The 13,585-nt window shown below is 40.5% G+C and overlaps 1 protein-coding gene across 1 annotated transcript in view; it reads right to left on the minus strand.

The window, feature by feature from the left end:
• OSBPL3 (oxysterol binding protein like 3) overlaps window positions 1-13,585 on the minus strand; it is a 250,126-nt gene extending 236,541 nt beyond the window's left edge. Inside the window, exon 1 of the mRNA XM_057304348.1 lies at window positions 11,820-13,585. The gene's annotated coding sequence lies outside the window, so the exon portion shown is untranslated. The remainder of the gene's footprint in view (window positions 1-11,819) is intronic.

Below are 13,585 nucleotides of genomic sequence, written 5' to 3' on the forward strand. Positions count from 1 at the left end.
GGCAGGTGGGATTGAATGTGGATATTGCCACCCACTGGGCACAGAGCGTAATGCAGCACTTTCTCAGAGCAAAGTGGTCAACAGTCTATGCTTTTAAAAAAGACCATTTAAAAAAGTGGCTGAGGCAACATGTCTACACCTTTTTAAAATAGTTTGGTAAAAAGATGAAGAGAGAATGCAGAGTAGCTAAAATGTGTGTATGTGTATTTACAGTAATCTTCATTGATCAAACCACATTACCAAGTAATGCAATGCACATAGAAAAAACAAAGAAGAAAACAGAATCCCTCCACCCTATTAAAATTATGGTTAAAAGTTTGGTGTATTTTCTTCTAGCATTTTTCCTGTAACAATATTAATCACTAGGTAGGGGCATCTGGCTGGCCCAGTCAGTGGAGCATGTAACTCTTGACCTTGGGGTTGTGAGTTCAAGCTCCACATTGGGTGGAGATAACAAACAAACAAAAAAAAATCCTTAAAAATAATTACTAGGTGACATTCAGCATGCTCATATTATATTCCAAATACTTTCTTTTAAAGATTTTATTTTATTTGAGAGAGAGAAAGACAGCATGACCAGGGGGAGAAGGAGGAGCAGACTCCCCACTGAACAAGGAGCCTGACTCAGGGCTTGATCCCAGCTCCCAGAGATCATGACCTGAGCCAAAGGCAGATGCTTAGCTGACTGAGCCACCCAGGTACCCCATGCCACATACTTTAAGAAATGCTTTCAAAATATTCTCTCCACAGTGGCGCCTGGGTGGAACAGTTGGTTAAGTGTCTGACTCTTGGTTTCAGCTCAGGTCATGATCTCAGGGTTGTGGGATCGAGCCCCGTGTAGGGCTCTGTATTCAGTAAGGGAGTCTACTTGAGATTCTTCCTCTCCCTCTGTCTCTCGCCCCATGCTCTCTCTCTAAAAAATAAATAAATCTTTAAAAAAACAAAATATTCTCTCAACAGATGAATGAATAAATAAAATGTACACACACACACTGGAATATTATTCAGCCTTAAAAAGGAAGGAAATTCTGACACATGCTATAACGTGGATGAACCCTGAAAACATTAGGCTAAGTGAAATAAACAGACACCAAAGGACAAACATTGAATGATTCCACTTATTCGAGGCACCTGGAATAGGCAAATTCATAGAGAGAGAAAGTAGAATAGAGGTTGCCAGGGGCTGGGGGAGGGGGAATGGGCAGATTTTGCTTAATGAGTAGAGGTTCTGTTTGGAAGGCTAAAAAAAAGCTTTGGAAATGAATAGTGGTGATGGCTGCACACTATTGTGAATGTACTTAATGCCACTCAATTGTACACTTAAAAATGGCTAAAGGGTAAATTTTATGTTATGCATATTTTACCACAAAAACATGTTCTCTTCTTATAATCCTATGAGTTACACAATAGATGGATTTGGCCCAGGCCATCTAACTACAGAGCCTGGGTTCTTTGCCCGTATTTTTAAAAAGAGAGAACGGTATAAAGAAACCTCCACGTACACATCACCCAGCTTCAACTGTTCCCTGCTTATGGCCAAACTTGTTTTGTCTATTCCCCCACCTATTCCCACCCTACCCCTAGGCTATTTTGATGCAAATCCAGACATCATATCATTTAATCTGCAAATATTTCCTGTATACCTCTAAAAGAATAAATTTTTAAAAACAGCACTGTAGCACCTAAAAAAAAACCCTAACAATTGTTTAATACTGATTATGCTATTATTGTTCACATTTCTCCAATTGCCTTATAAATTAGGACCCAAATAAGACCTACGCATCACAATTGGTTGAGGTTTCTAAGTCTTCTAACAGTTAAGTTTCCCTCCATCTTTTGTTTTGTTCTTATAAGGTTTTGTTGTTGTTGGTTGGGTGGTTTTGTTCTGTTCTGTTTTGTTTTATGGTGTGTCTCATTTGTACTGTGGAGTTTCCCAGAGTTCGGATTTTGCTTATTGCATCTTACAGACTTGTTGAATGTGCCCTTTGTCCCCCATTTTTCCTATAAACTGGTGGTTGGATCTGGAGGCTTCACCAGTTTTAGGATCTGCTGTTTTGGGAAGAAGTCATAGGTGGTGCTCTATAGTCTCGTCAGGAGGCACAGAGTATCCAGATGTCTAATGCATTTTTGTGATGTTAGCTGTCATTGACAATTACTGTTCAGATCCATTAATTCAAGGAGGATTGGGAAATGATGGTGTTCTGTCTTAATGTAATAGCTGGAATACTTTTATAAAGAAAAAATTTCCTTTATTAACTTTTTGGTTACCAAGGTACAGTTTGTACAAGAAGGTCAGGATGAATATTTGATCATTTCTCTTTATAAAATACTGTGCCAGTTTCCTGGCAATGAGCTCTGTTTATCTCAATATCATTTTGAACTTATGCATTTAAGCATATTTGGTGTGTTTCAATCTGTTGTAGTTACTGTGGTAGGCCATGTCCCATGTCTATGTCCTGATCCCAGGAACCTGTGAATATGTTACACTACATGGGAAAGAGAAATTAAAGTAGCAAATGGAATCAAGGTTGCTAACCAGTTGACCTTAAAATAAGGAGATATCCTGGATTACTTGAGTGGGCCCAATGTACTCACAAGGGTCCTTAAAAGTGGAAGAGGGAGGAAGAAAGAGGAGGTCAAGAGTAATGGGATCTGAAGACTCTACCATTGCTAGCGTCGAAGATGGAGGAAGGTGGTCATGAGTCAAGGACTGCAGGCAGTACCCTTGCATTTCTTGGAAAGTCATGCTGGAAAAGACAAGCTGGAAAAGGCAAGGAAACAGATTCCCCCCTGAGGCTTCCAGAAAGAAATGCAGTCCTGCTGACATCTTGATTTTAGCTCGGTGAGACCTGTGTTGGCCTTCTAACCTATAGAACTGCAACTTTGTGTTGTTTCAAGCAGCTAAAGGGTGGTAACTTGTTATAGCAACAATAGAGAACTAGTACAGTTACTATCCTTTTGATGCTCATATTGATTTGTCTTTGGCCAGTGCTGTCCTTTTCAAACTGGCTTCCATATCCTTGAGTTTTCTTGCTTTCTGGTATGACAAGATGTTTCCGGCCCACGTACTAGGAAACCCTTGGAGTTTGACTTCTACCTAAACTTATCTTGTTCTCTTGACTGTAACCAGTGATCTTAAATAGGAAAATCCAGCCCTTACAGTTTGTGTCTTCTCTGCAGCACTTGACACTATTCCTTTCCTTTCCAAAAGACTTCTATTGTCCTCTATGACATCACCACAGGATCTTGTTCCATTGCCTTTTTTGGGTCTTGCTTCTTAACTCCCTAAGGCTGTCCTCAGGCCTCATTTCTTTTTTCTCCACACTGGTCCTTGCTAATCCCACGCATGCAATAATCCCCCCATGCCAGTGGTTCCTTAACCTGTATTTCTCCCTCATCTCTCCTGGTACCGATACAGGACCTCATTTCCAACTGCTTGTTGTTGATAGCTGTCACCTATACGAACGGCCTGTACCTCAAATTCATGGCAAAACCTTAACTGCTATAGCCCCCCGTCTCTTTTTTATTTCTAATGGTTCTCTCTGACACTCAGATTCAAACTTGGGGTGTTATTTTAAAATCCTCCTTGTCCTGTGACCCTCCTAAAACAAGAAATGTAACTGCCGCTAAATAATTATAGTATTTTCACTTTTGTTTGCCAGAAGAAATAAGAATTTTTAAGGTTTGTTTTGCCCTTGAGCATCAGTTTATGGACACAGACCTCACATGAGAAGGTAAATAATCTCCAGGGGTTGCTTTGCGAGCATGGAACTAGAGCATGGGGGTTGGATGGTTTGAAGAGTTAATGGTGTTCAGCTAGGATGATGTGAGTATATGGATCTTCTCATGGGATTGCAACATTTGAAGTCTTTGCTAAGCCTCCCTCTTCACTGAGAAAGCTTAGGGGGTTCCTACCAATGCTTCTGCAACCTTTCTATGCCCCCATGCCTGACCAAACTTCTTTTGATGTCCTTAGAAATATTAGTATCTTCTGGGCATAAAAAAATCACCAAATTAACTGAGATGGGCATCTACTAAGTTAGGGGTAGATATATCTATAAGTCTGTTTAACACTTGATATAACTTTTAAGAAATATCACTTGAGGGGCACCTGCATGGCTCAGTTATTTAAGTGGCCAACTCTTGATTTCGGCTCAGGTCATGATCTCAGTGTCCTGGGATCAATCCCTGCCTCAGTCTCCCCACTCAACGGAGTCTGCTCAAGGATTCTACCTCTCTTTCTGCCCCTCCCCCTCCAGCTCTTTATCTCTCAAATAAACAAATAAATCTTAAAGAGAGAGAGAGAGAAATATCACTTGAAAACTGCTATTTGTATGTATGCCATGATGCCAGATGCGGGCCTTAGTGGCCTGTGCATCATTGTGGAGCTTAGCGCCCTCTTGTGTTCACTCCAAAACCAAGCACAGAGGCTCTCCAGGATTTGCCAATCATATTTTGAACCGCATCTCTTATTTTATGGGGAGTGTCTGAATTTGGCTATCAGTTTTTAAAAGGACCTGTCACCCTGAGAATCATACGTGCACAGAGCCAGCTCTAGGAAAAACTGAGGATGTAAAATTCTTTAGCTCCTTTATTTTCTCTTTCATCCTATTCTCTCGCTCAACACTTTCTTTTTCCCCCATTTTATTCCCTCCAGAGCTCCCGGATCATATCTGATCCTGTGGCTTATTAAGTCATCCAAGTTTACATATTTTTTATGCTTCCAAGAAATATTTTCATATATTGGGCACCAAACTATGTTGTATAGATGGAACCAAAGAGAACTCAGGTGCATCAGATAATGAAGAGCACGGGGGAGGATGGGGGATGAGGAAGAGGGGAGCTGCGAGGCAGTTCTACTTTTTTGTGACCCCCAAATAATGCCCTGTGTTCTGAAAGAGTCTAGAAAATGACTAAACATAGGTGGGTGGAATGACCTGTCAGCCATGGGCTTTAAACCTGTATCACTATACTCACCAGGTGTGTAAACTTAGACAAATTATTTAACCTTCCTGAACTCTAATTCTCTAATCTGTAAAATAATCATAATATCTACCTCACAGGACTGTTAGGAGGACTACATCAAATAATGTATGTAGCATATTCATAGTATACAAAAGGTATACAAAAAAGTCATGTTGAATTAAAAAAAAAAAAAAAAACAGACATAAGGCAAACCTAACACCCAAAGGCCAAATCAGGACAATGTGAAATTGCTTATTTTTGTACTGAATGATTCAGAGAGAGAAAAGGACATATTGCTGTGGTAAATGGTTATTTAAAAATAAAGTGTCATAGCTCTAGGCTCCAATGGGAAAAACGTTTAACCTCAGAAATGAGCTGGCTTTTTAGTCAAAGGCATGGAACTGACTGTGAAGAAAGAGACAGATTCACAAACTCTTCCAGAATCTCAAAATGGCAATGAGAGCTACAAATCAAAGAAAAGGACATTTGTACCCTAGTTCAATGTTAAGGCCCAACCAAATATCCAGGACACACTAAACAGGATTAAATTATACACAGTCATGAAATTCTTCTGGCTCTCCCTTCATATAACTTAAATAAACATTTATTTTGAAATCTGCATAAGGCCCTTAACGGACATGCCAGTCACAGGGCCTGTCAGGAGCACTAGCTACTTGCTCCTTGAGAATCTCAAGCTAACTGAAGTGGGCCTTGCTAGATTGTTTTTGGGTTAAGAGAAGACCACCAATTAGGACAGAGGTGGGCATCTGGAAACCTATGAAGTGGCTTGGCTTAAAAAGCTCTACTTATCAGTGACAATTAATAAAGTAATTGGATTTTTTCCCTCAGGTAGTTGATGGGAAAGAGTTGGCTAGTTGATAACAGGTGTAAACAAGACATAAAAGAGAAGCAATCTAAAACAGGAGTCATGTTAACGACGGCATATTAGGTTAGCATCTTTAGATCCAACAATTCTTGCTGGAGGAGGAAACATGTTAATCTGGCCCCAAGAGCTGCCTTAGACTGTGAATGGTGCTATTCTTAGAAGCCTGTATGATATCTGCCTCCCTCCTTGCAATGTTTTTTTCCAGTAAACCCCCACTACTTAAGATAGTGTGAGATCTCTGGTTCATGCAATCAAAGAAGAGTAATTAACAATCGTGTGGGGACTGAAATTAAAGGAGACAGTCTCTGCCATCATTGAACTTAAATTGTAGTTGTGAAGATCATGCATATTAATTCATGGAACATTAAGTTTCCTACTGTAGAGTAGTATATTAAGTGCTAGGGATACAAAGGTAAGTAGAACACAGACACTCTGCTCCAGGGGCTCAGAGACTCCAATGGGAAATGGACAGTGTGAAGGGGATGCCCAGCATGCAGAAGGGATGGGGGAGAAGCAAATCACTACTGGTTGTACCAAGAATCTGGATGCTTTTTTTTTTTTTTAAGAGATAACAAAGTACTTAAAAGCCTCAATCTTCTTTATGTGTTCTCAGCCACTAACTGGTACTTTGGTGTAATTGTCCTAAATTTTGTTATCAGCGACTAACAAATGTTTTGTGTGTCATCACATTTTAACTGTTCAGTAGGGTGATGGACTCTTCTGCATCATCCACAGCCACATTGGGGGTGGTCACAATGACTACACCGGGTTGAGGTTAGAAATTGTTTGTGGCATCAGACACCGAGAATTAGGGACCAATGGACAGAACTGTGTTAGAAAGAGTAAGGGCTTTGGACTCAGACTTGACTTTGAATCTTAATTCTACCACTTACTCATGAGCAGTGTAACATTTCTCAGCTTCATTTCCTGATAAAGTGTATTCAGTAATTCTCCAAACCCTGCCCTGCATAGGATTGTTGTGTTAAATGAGACCAGGCATAAAAAACACTTGATACCCATGCAACTGGAGCACAAAATCTCAGAACTATAAAACAGCTACCATTATTGTTTTTAATAAAGATCTTTGACCCTGCTTACCAACATAGTCACAAACTGACTCATTTATAATTTATAGAAGAGAATGCATCCTACAAGAGGGCTATTAAGGCTTTTATTTCAGGAATAATTTGAAAAACAGAAGGTAATGTATCTATGAATGTCAAAATGAGCCTTCTTTCATGCCTGATTTGGAGCTGGCAAAGCACTTCAGAATTATCAACAAGAAGAGAGGAGGATTTAGAAAGCAGGCAATCCTACTTTTCAGAAAAAAAACAAAGAAAGCCTAAGTGTTATTCACTCTGGCCTGGGATGCAGAGTGATGCTGGTGTGGGGTCAAGAACTAAACCAGAGTGAGACACGGGCAGACTGTGGGGAAAGAGGGAGAACGTCGGCCCTCTGTCATTAAAGCCAGGCAAGCTCTTTACAGGGGCACGTCACAGGACAGAGCCTAAGAAGAGCAGCTCAGGAGGCCTGGTGCTCACCTCTCTCACACTTGTAGAGCTACAATGAAGTAGACTGCAGCGGCTGTTTGAAGATAAAGGAGTAGCAATCAGGTCTTGAAAAGATGAAATCCTAGAGAAGGGAGGATTTGAGAGAGAGGCGAACCCACAGTGTGTAGCTGCATTTTCCTTCTGGGCAATTACTCCTTCTGGATGTGGGTCAAAAAACCTAAGAATCCAGGGGAAGGGCTTGGGCAGAGGGCCTCTACTAAAAGGTAGAGAAACTTCTCAGGGATGAAGAAACAAAAAGTAGAAAATGGAAGGGTGAATGTCTCTAGGAAGGGGCAAAATGTATACCCAACATCCTGCCCTTAAGACATTTGCCAAATTTTTAAGCTCACCAAAGTGAAGCCAAGCAGACAAGCTCTAAAGAGCACAAAGGAGTTTGTGTCAGTCTAGGAGTGGTGAGCAGACAAGGGTAGAGTTCAAGACTCACCTTGGGATAGGCCTGGTCAACTCCCCATGCTCGATCTTAGACAAAATGCTGAGAAGTGATCTGCTGGAACCCTAAAAGGTTACACTTTAACAGCAGGGTTGAATCAGACATAGAAACAGCCTTTCCAGAATTTCAGCTCAGCCTTGAGCCAGCTCAGTCTCTAAATGGACTGAGATAATTAGCCTCCATTCTAACTACCCTGCAAAGAAAGGGTGAACTTCTGGAGGAAGATATCATCCAGAGCCACTATAATTTTTAATACTCCATGTCAGCATTCAATTAAAAATTACTTGGCATGTCCCTAGGTGTGGGGGGGGGGGCAGGGGGCAGACCACATGATAATCACCTGTGACCAACAAAGAAAAACTAGCCCCTAAAAAGAAAAATAAGCCATCCAGGTGTTATCAATAGAGATATTAAAAGGATTTAAGTTCCCTGGTTAGCTTGCTATAAGAGACCAACCCTAAAGGCCCTCACTGGCAACCCTGTCCCAATCCTGTTGGGGACCTTCTCACTCTTGAGATTGTTTTCTGTATTTTCACTTAATAAACTTCTCACAAACACACACACACACAGACACACACAGACACACACACACACATTACTTGGCATGTCAAAATGACTGAAAACTGAGGAGAAAAAAAAAGATAATAGATCAATAAGTGATCCAGATATGAAGGACAAAAAAGAGTCCTATCTTGAAGATACAAAGTGAAGATTGCAATAAAGTAACATTTACAGTAAAGCAAATAAATTTTTTGGTTTCCCAGTGCATATAAAAGTTATGTTTACATTATACCGTAGTCTATTTAGGTGTGAAATAGCCTTAGGTCTTAAAAATATGTACATGCTTTAATTAAAAATACTTTATTGTTGGGGCACCTGGCTGGCTCAGTAGGTAGAGTGTGTGACTCTTGACCTCAGGGTGTGGGTTTGAGCCCCACATTGGGTGTAGAGATTACTTACAAATAAAATCTTAAAAAAATATTTTATTGCTAAAAAAGGTTTTCAGTGAGTTGTAATCCTTTTGCTGGTGGAAGATCTTGCCTCCATGTTGATGGCTGCTGCCTGATAGGCTAGTGGTTGCTAAAGGTCGGATGGCTGTGGCAATTTCTTCAAATAAGACAACAGTGAGGTTTGCTGCATCACCTGACTCTTCCTTTCATGAATGATTTTTTTGTAGCATGTGATGCTGTTTGATGGCATTTTATACACTGTAGAACTTTCAAAATTGGTGTCAATCTTCTCAAACCTTCCCACTGCTTTATCAACTAAGTTTATGTAATATTCTAAATCCTTTGTTATCATTTCAACAATCTTCACAGCATCCTCACCAGGAGTAAATAGAGTCCATCTCAAGCAAGTACTTTCTTTGCTCATCCATAAGAAGCAACTCCTCATCTTTTCCTTTGCATTCACAACTTGATTATTTGGCACAAGAGGCCTAGCTTTTGGCCTAGCTCAGCTTTAATGACATGCCTTCCTCACTAAGCTCAGCCATTGTTAGCTTTTGATTTAAAGTGAGAGACTGACTCTTCCTTTCACTTGAACATTTAGAGTCTATTGTAGGGTTTTTAATTGCCCTAACTTCAGTACTGCTGTTTTGGGGAAAAAAGGGGCCCACGGAGAAGGAGAGAGATGGGGAAACAACCAGTGGAGCAGTCAAAATAACACACTTCTCAATTAAGTTCTTCACCTTAAATGGGTGTGGTTTCTGGCACCCCAAAACAATTATAATAGTAACATCAAAGATCACTGATCACACAAATATAATAATATGGTAAAGGTTTGAAATATTGCAAGAATTACCAAAGTGTGATACAGAGATACAAAGTGAACAAATGCTGTTCGAAAAATTGTGCCAACAGACTTGCTTGACACAGGGTTGCACAAACCTTCAATTTGTAAAAAAAAAAAAAAAAAAAAAAAAAAAAGCAGTACCTACAAAGTGCAATAAAATAAGATATATCTGTAGATTTCACCAGGGAATTGGAAATTATAATGCTCATGACTGCGGTGGTTTAATATAGGAGTCAGGGAAACTAGTTTTAAGACTATGGCAGGCTTTCTCAACCTTGGCAGTATTAACATTTTAGGCCAGAGAATTCTTTGTTGTGGGGGCTGTTCAGAGAACTGTAGGATGTTCAGTAACATCCTTGGCCTCTACCCACTAGATGCCAGCTGACAGTATCACTGCACAGTGGTAACAACCAAAGATGTCTCCAGGCATTTGTCAAATATCCCCTGCTCCTGCCCAAGGTGGCACATTTACCCCCAGTTGAGAACCATTGTGCTACTATAAGAATACAGATGGAAGATAATGCAGACAAATTAGGAACTGATTTGAATGACAGCTAATACATAGAAATGAAAATACGAAGTGATGAGTGAAGGATGATAGAGTGGGGCAAATCTAGGATATATGACTAACTTCATTTATTTTAAATTATGGATGCTATAATAATCAAGATAGGAAATATAAAAGGATCAGGTTTTGGGGGAAAGTTAATGAATTTTTGGGGGATATGTTAGGTTTGAGGTGCCTGTATCAGTTTCCTATTGCCATTGTAACAAACTACCATAAGCTTTATATCTTACAGTTCTGGAGGTCAGAATTCCAAAATGGGTCTCAGTGGGCTAAAATCAAAGTGTAGGAAGGGCTGGTTCCTTCTGGAGATTCAAAAGGGGAATCCATTCCTTGTCTCTTCCAGCTTCTAGAGGCTGCCAGCATTTCTTGGTTTGTGGCCACATCACTCCAGTCTCTGCTTCCATTGTCACACTGCTCTCTTCTCTGACTCATCAAGCCCATCCAAGTAATTCAAAATAAATTCTCCATCTCAAGATCCTTAACTTGATCACATTTGTAAAGTCTCTTTTGCCATATAAGGTAGCATTCACAGATTCCAGGGATTAGGGCATGGACAAATTTGGGTGGCCCTTTTTCAGCCTACCACAGTGCCTAGGGGGTAGTCCGAATAAAGATGTCTAAAAGGCAGTTGAGCATATGGCTTTTGAGCTCAAGAGGGATTTGGACTGTGGTTATAGATATGAAGTCACTGGCATGTGTATGGATATGCCAAAGGGAGAAATGTAAAGAAAAATATCAAAGACATAACTGTGGGGAGCATTATATAAGGGGTGAGCATCAGTTAGGATTAGGATCACCTGCATATGAGAGCAACTTAAATAACAATGGCTTAAATAAGAAGGAAGTTTATTAAACTATTAAAGAAGTTAAAGAGGTTAGTATGGCACCTCGACCAAATCACCAATGTGCTAGTTCCTTCTTTCTTCCTGCTCTGCCATCCTAAGGTGTATGGCTTCCATCTTCAATGATCCAATTTAGCCAAAAATGGCTGCCAGCGTTTTGCCATCTTATCTAGTTTCTAGGCAGAAAGAGGAGAAGGGGTAAAAGGGCATTCCTCCAAGCTGAGTCAGATCTCCCTAGAGATTTCTTATAAGTCCCACCCAACTGGCTTTCACTTGACCCACTGACCACACCTAGGGAAGTCTTTTATAGGTATATCACCACCCCCAAAAAAAAAACAAAAAGAAAAAAGAAAAGAAAAGAAGAAGGAAGAAAGAAAAGAAAATCAAGGTTCTGTTACTAAAAATGAAGGGGAGAATGGGTATCAAGTAGCCAAAGAGCAGTCTCTTTGAGAATGGACAACACACGCACACACACACACACACACACACACGCACACACACACACACACACAAAACCAAAAAACTCTACAAATGAGGTTGAGAAGGAATGACCAGTGAAAGAGGAAATGAACCAAGGGTGGGGAGTTTGGAACTGTGTCCTGGAGGGCAACTCCCTGAGAAGTTGGATTCAGAAATTGTACCTGCATATAGAAGGTCAAGGGTAAAGTCATTAGCTGTCTACTTTCAAGATATTCTGCTGGAGAACAAGCAAGGGTAAAGGGGACAACGGCTCCAGCTGAGGGTTTCTTAGAAAATCACATACCTTGCCTGATTTCTCTTGTATCTTCCAATAGAGGCCTTGGTTGTGAACTGCTTCATCAACTTCAGGGTGGAGAACAGAAAGAAAGCTATCAGAATTTTCAGGTAGGACATCTACAAAAAGAATTTGGCATATGCAGGCTACTTTTTGTTTGTTATGCTATAAAAGAGCACTGGAGTCTACCTCACCTTGATTTACGACACTTTATCTTGAGACATACATGGTGGAAGGGGCAAAATAAGCAGGCCCTTCCTGCATTTCCACTAAACATTGGTTCTTTAAAATCTATTTTCCCCCTACATACCAAGAATCCAAACATCTTAACCCACTCTGATTCAGGAGACTCACAAATTAAAAATCTTTCCCACAGATCTCTTCCCATACTGTCTCTAACCTGGGTACGTGTTTGGCTAGAATAGTGATATTTTGTTACATCACACGACCCATCCAAGGTGCTGGTTTCCAGAATCAACATTCTTTAAAAGTACAATTACTGAATATGGCTCATGACAAGTTGCAACCACTGTGCCAAGACAGGAAACAGAAGCACTAGTTCTTCACAGGCAAGGGCCTTGAAGGTTGTATCCTACTGTGACCTGGATTAAGCCTCCAGATAAATCCTTCTGGGAGGTGGAACCGTGGAGTGCTAGAGTCAGCCTCCTAAACATTGCCCTCTAAGCTCACTATTATTATTAACTTGAGAGAGTTAGTAGAAGGGAGAGGGAGAGAGATCTGTGCTTAGCGTGGAGACCAACCTGGGTAGGGCTCAATCCCAGGACCAAGAGATCATGACCTGAGCTGAAACCGAGTCAGATGCTTAACGGAAAGCTGCCTTTAATGCACATGGTCCCATCTTGATTTGTCTCCTTTCTTGTTGAAATTACCTTTAAAGATTCAGAAGTTGGCAGACTGGCATAATCCCAGTAAGTAGGGTATTAACAACTTTGTCTTTGTTAGATTGCTGGGAAGACTAAACACACAAATGTATGAAAATTAGGTGCCCATTTAATCCTTCTCAGACTTCCCTCCAAAAGGCTCAAGGTAAATGGAATTGATGGATGTTGCACTTCAATTCTTGGTCCTGGTCACTAATGTTATCACCGGGTGAGTTACTAGAATTACGGACTGGAGTCATGGATACAAATCTCTAATTCCAGGCACTTCTCTTCCGTAACACCATTTCAGTTAGGAGTCCTCTTGGTCTCCCTCACGTGCAATCTGCCCAGCTATTAATTTAACAAATTGTACTGCCCACCCAGTTCAAAATTAGCTATCATTTGAGTGTGTAGAGTGCCAGGCAACATGCTAAGCACATTCTCACTTTATCCTTACAACCCTTAGGGCTATTGTAAGTAATGTCAATTTACAGATGGGTTAACTTAAGGCACAGAAGTGTTACTCCGTAGGATCCCATTAGGCAGCGTCAGCAGAGGGTACAGATCTTTGGGCTGTCCTCCTCCAACACTCATCAGAAGTAAAGTTTCATCTGACAATATGACACACTCCAACTCAGAGCAGGTGACTTAGAAAACCTATAGATTTTCCCTATCCTCCCCAAATTTTAAAGATTTTTTATCTCTTGGTCCAGATGTATTACCCATGCCAACCTACAATTTCATTAAACTGAGTAAGAAAAGCTATAATTTCCAGAACTTAGTGTAATTGTTCTGTTGGAATATGGGTCCCAAAGTGAAGCTCCCACACTGAAATGAAACAAGCATTTAGCTCTTCAAACTCCTATGGGAGAGGAGGCAGAAGATAGAGGGTTG

This window comes from Ursus arctos, unplaced genomic scaffold (genome assembly GCF_023065955.2).
Source record: "Ursus arctos isolate Adak ecotype North America unplaced genomic scaffold, UrsArc2.0 scaffold_3, whole genome shotgun sequence".
NCBI lineage: Eukaryota > Metazoa > Chordata > Mammalia > Carnivora > Ursidae > Ursus > Ursus arctos.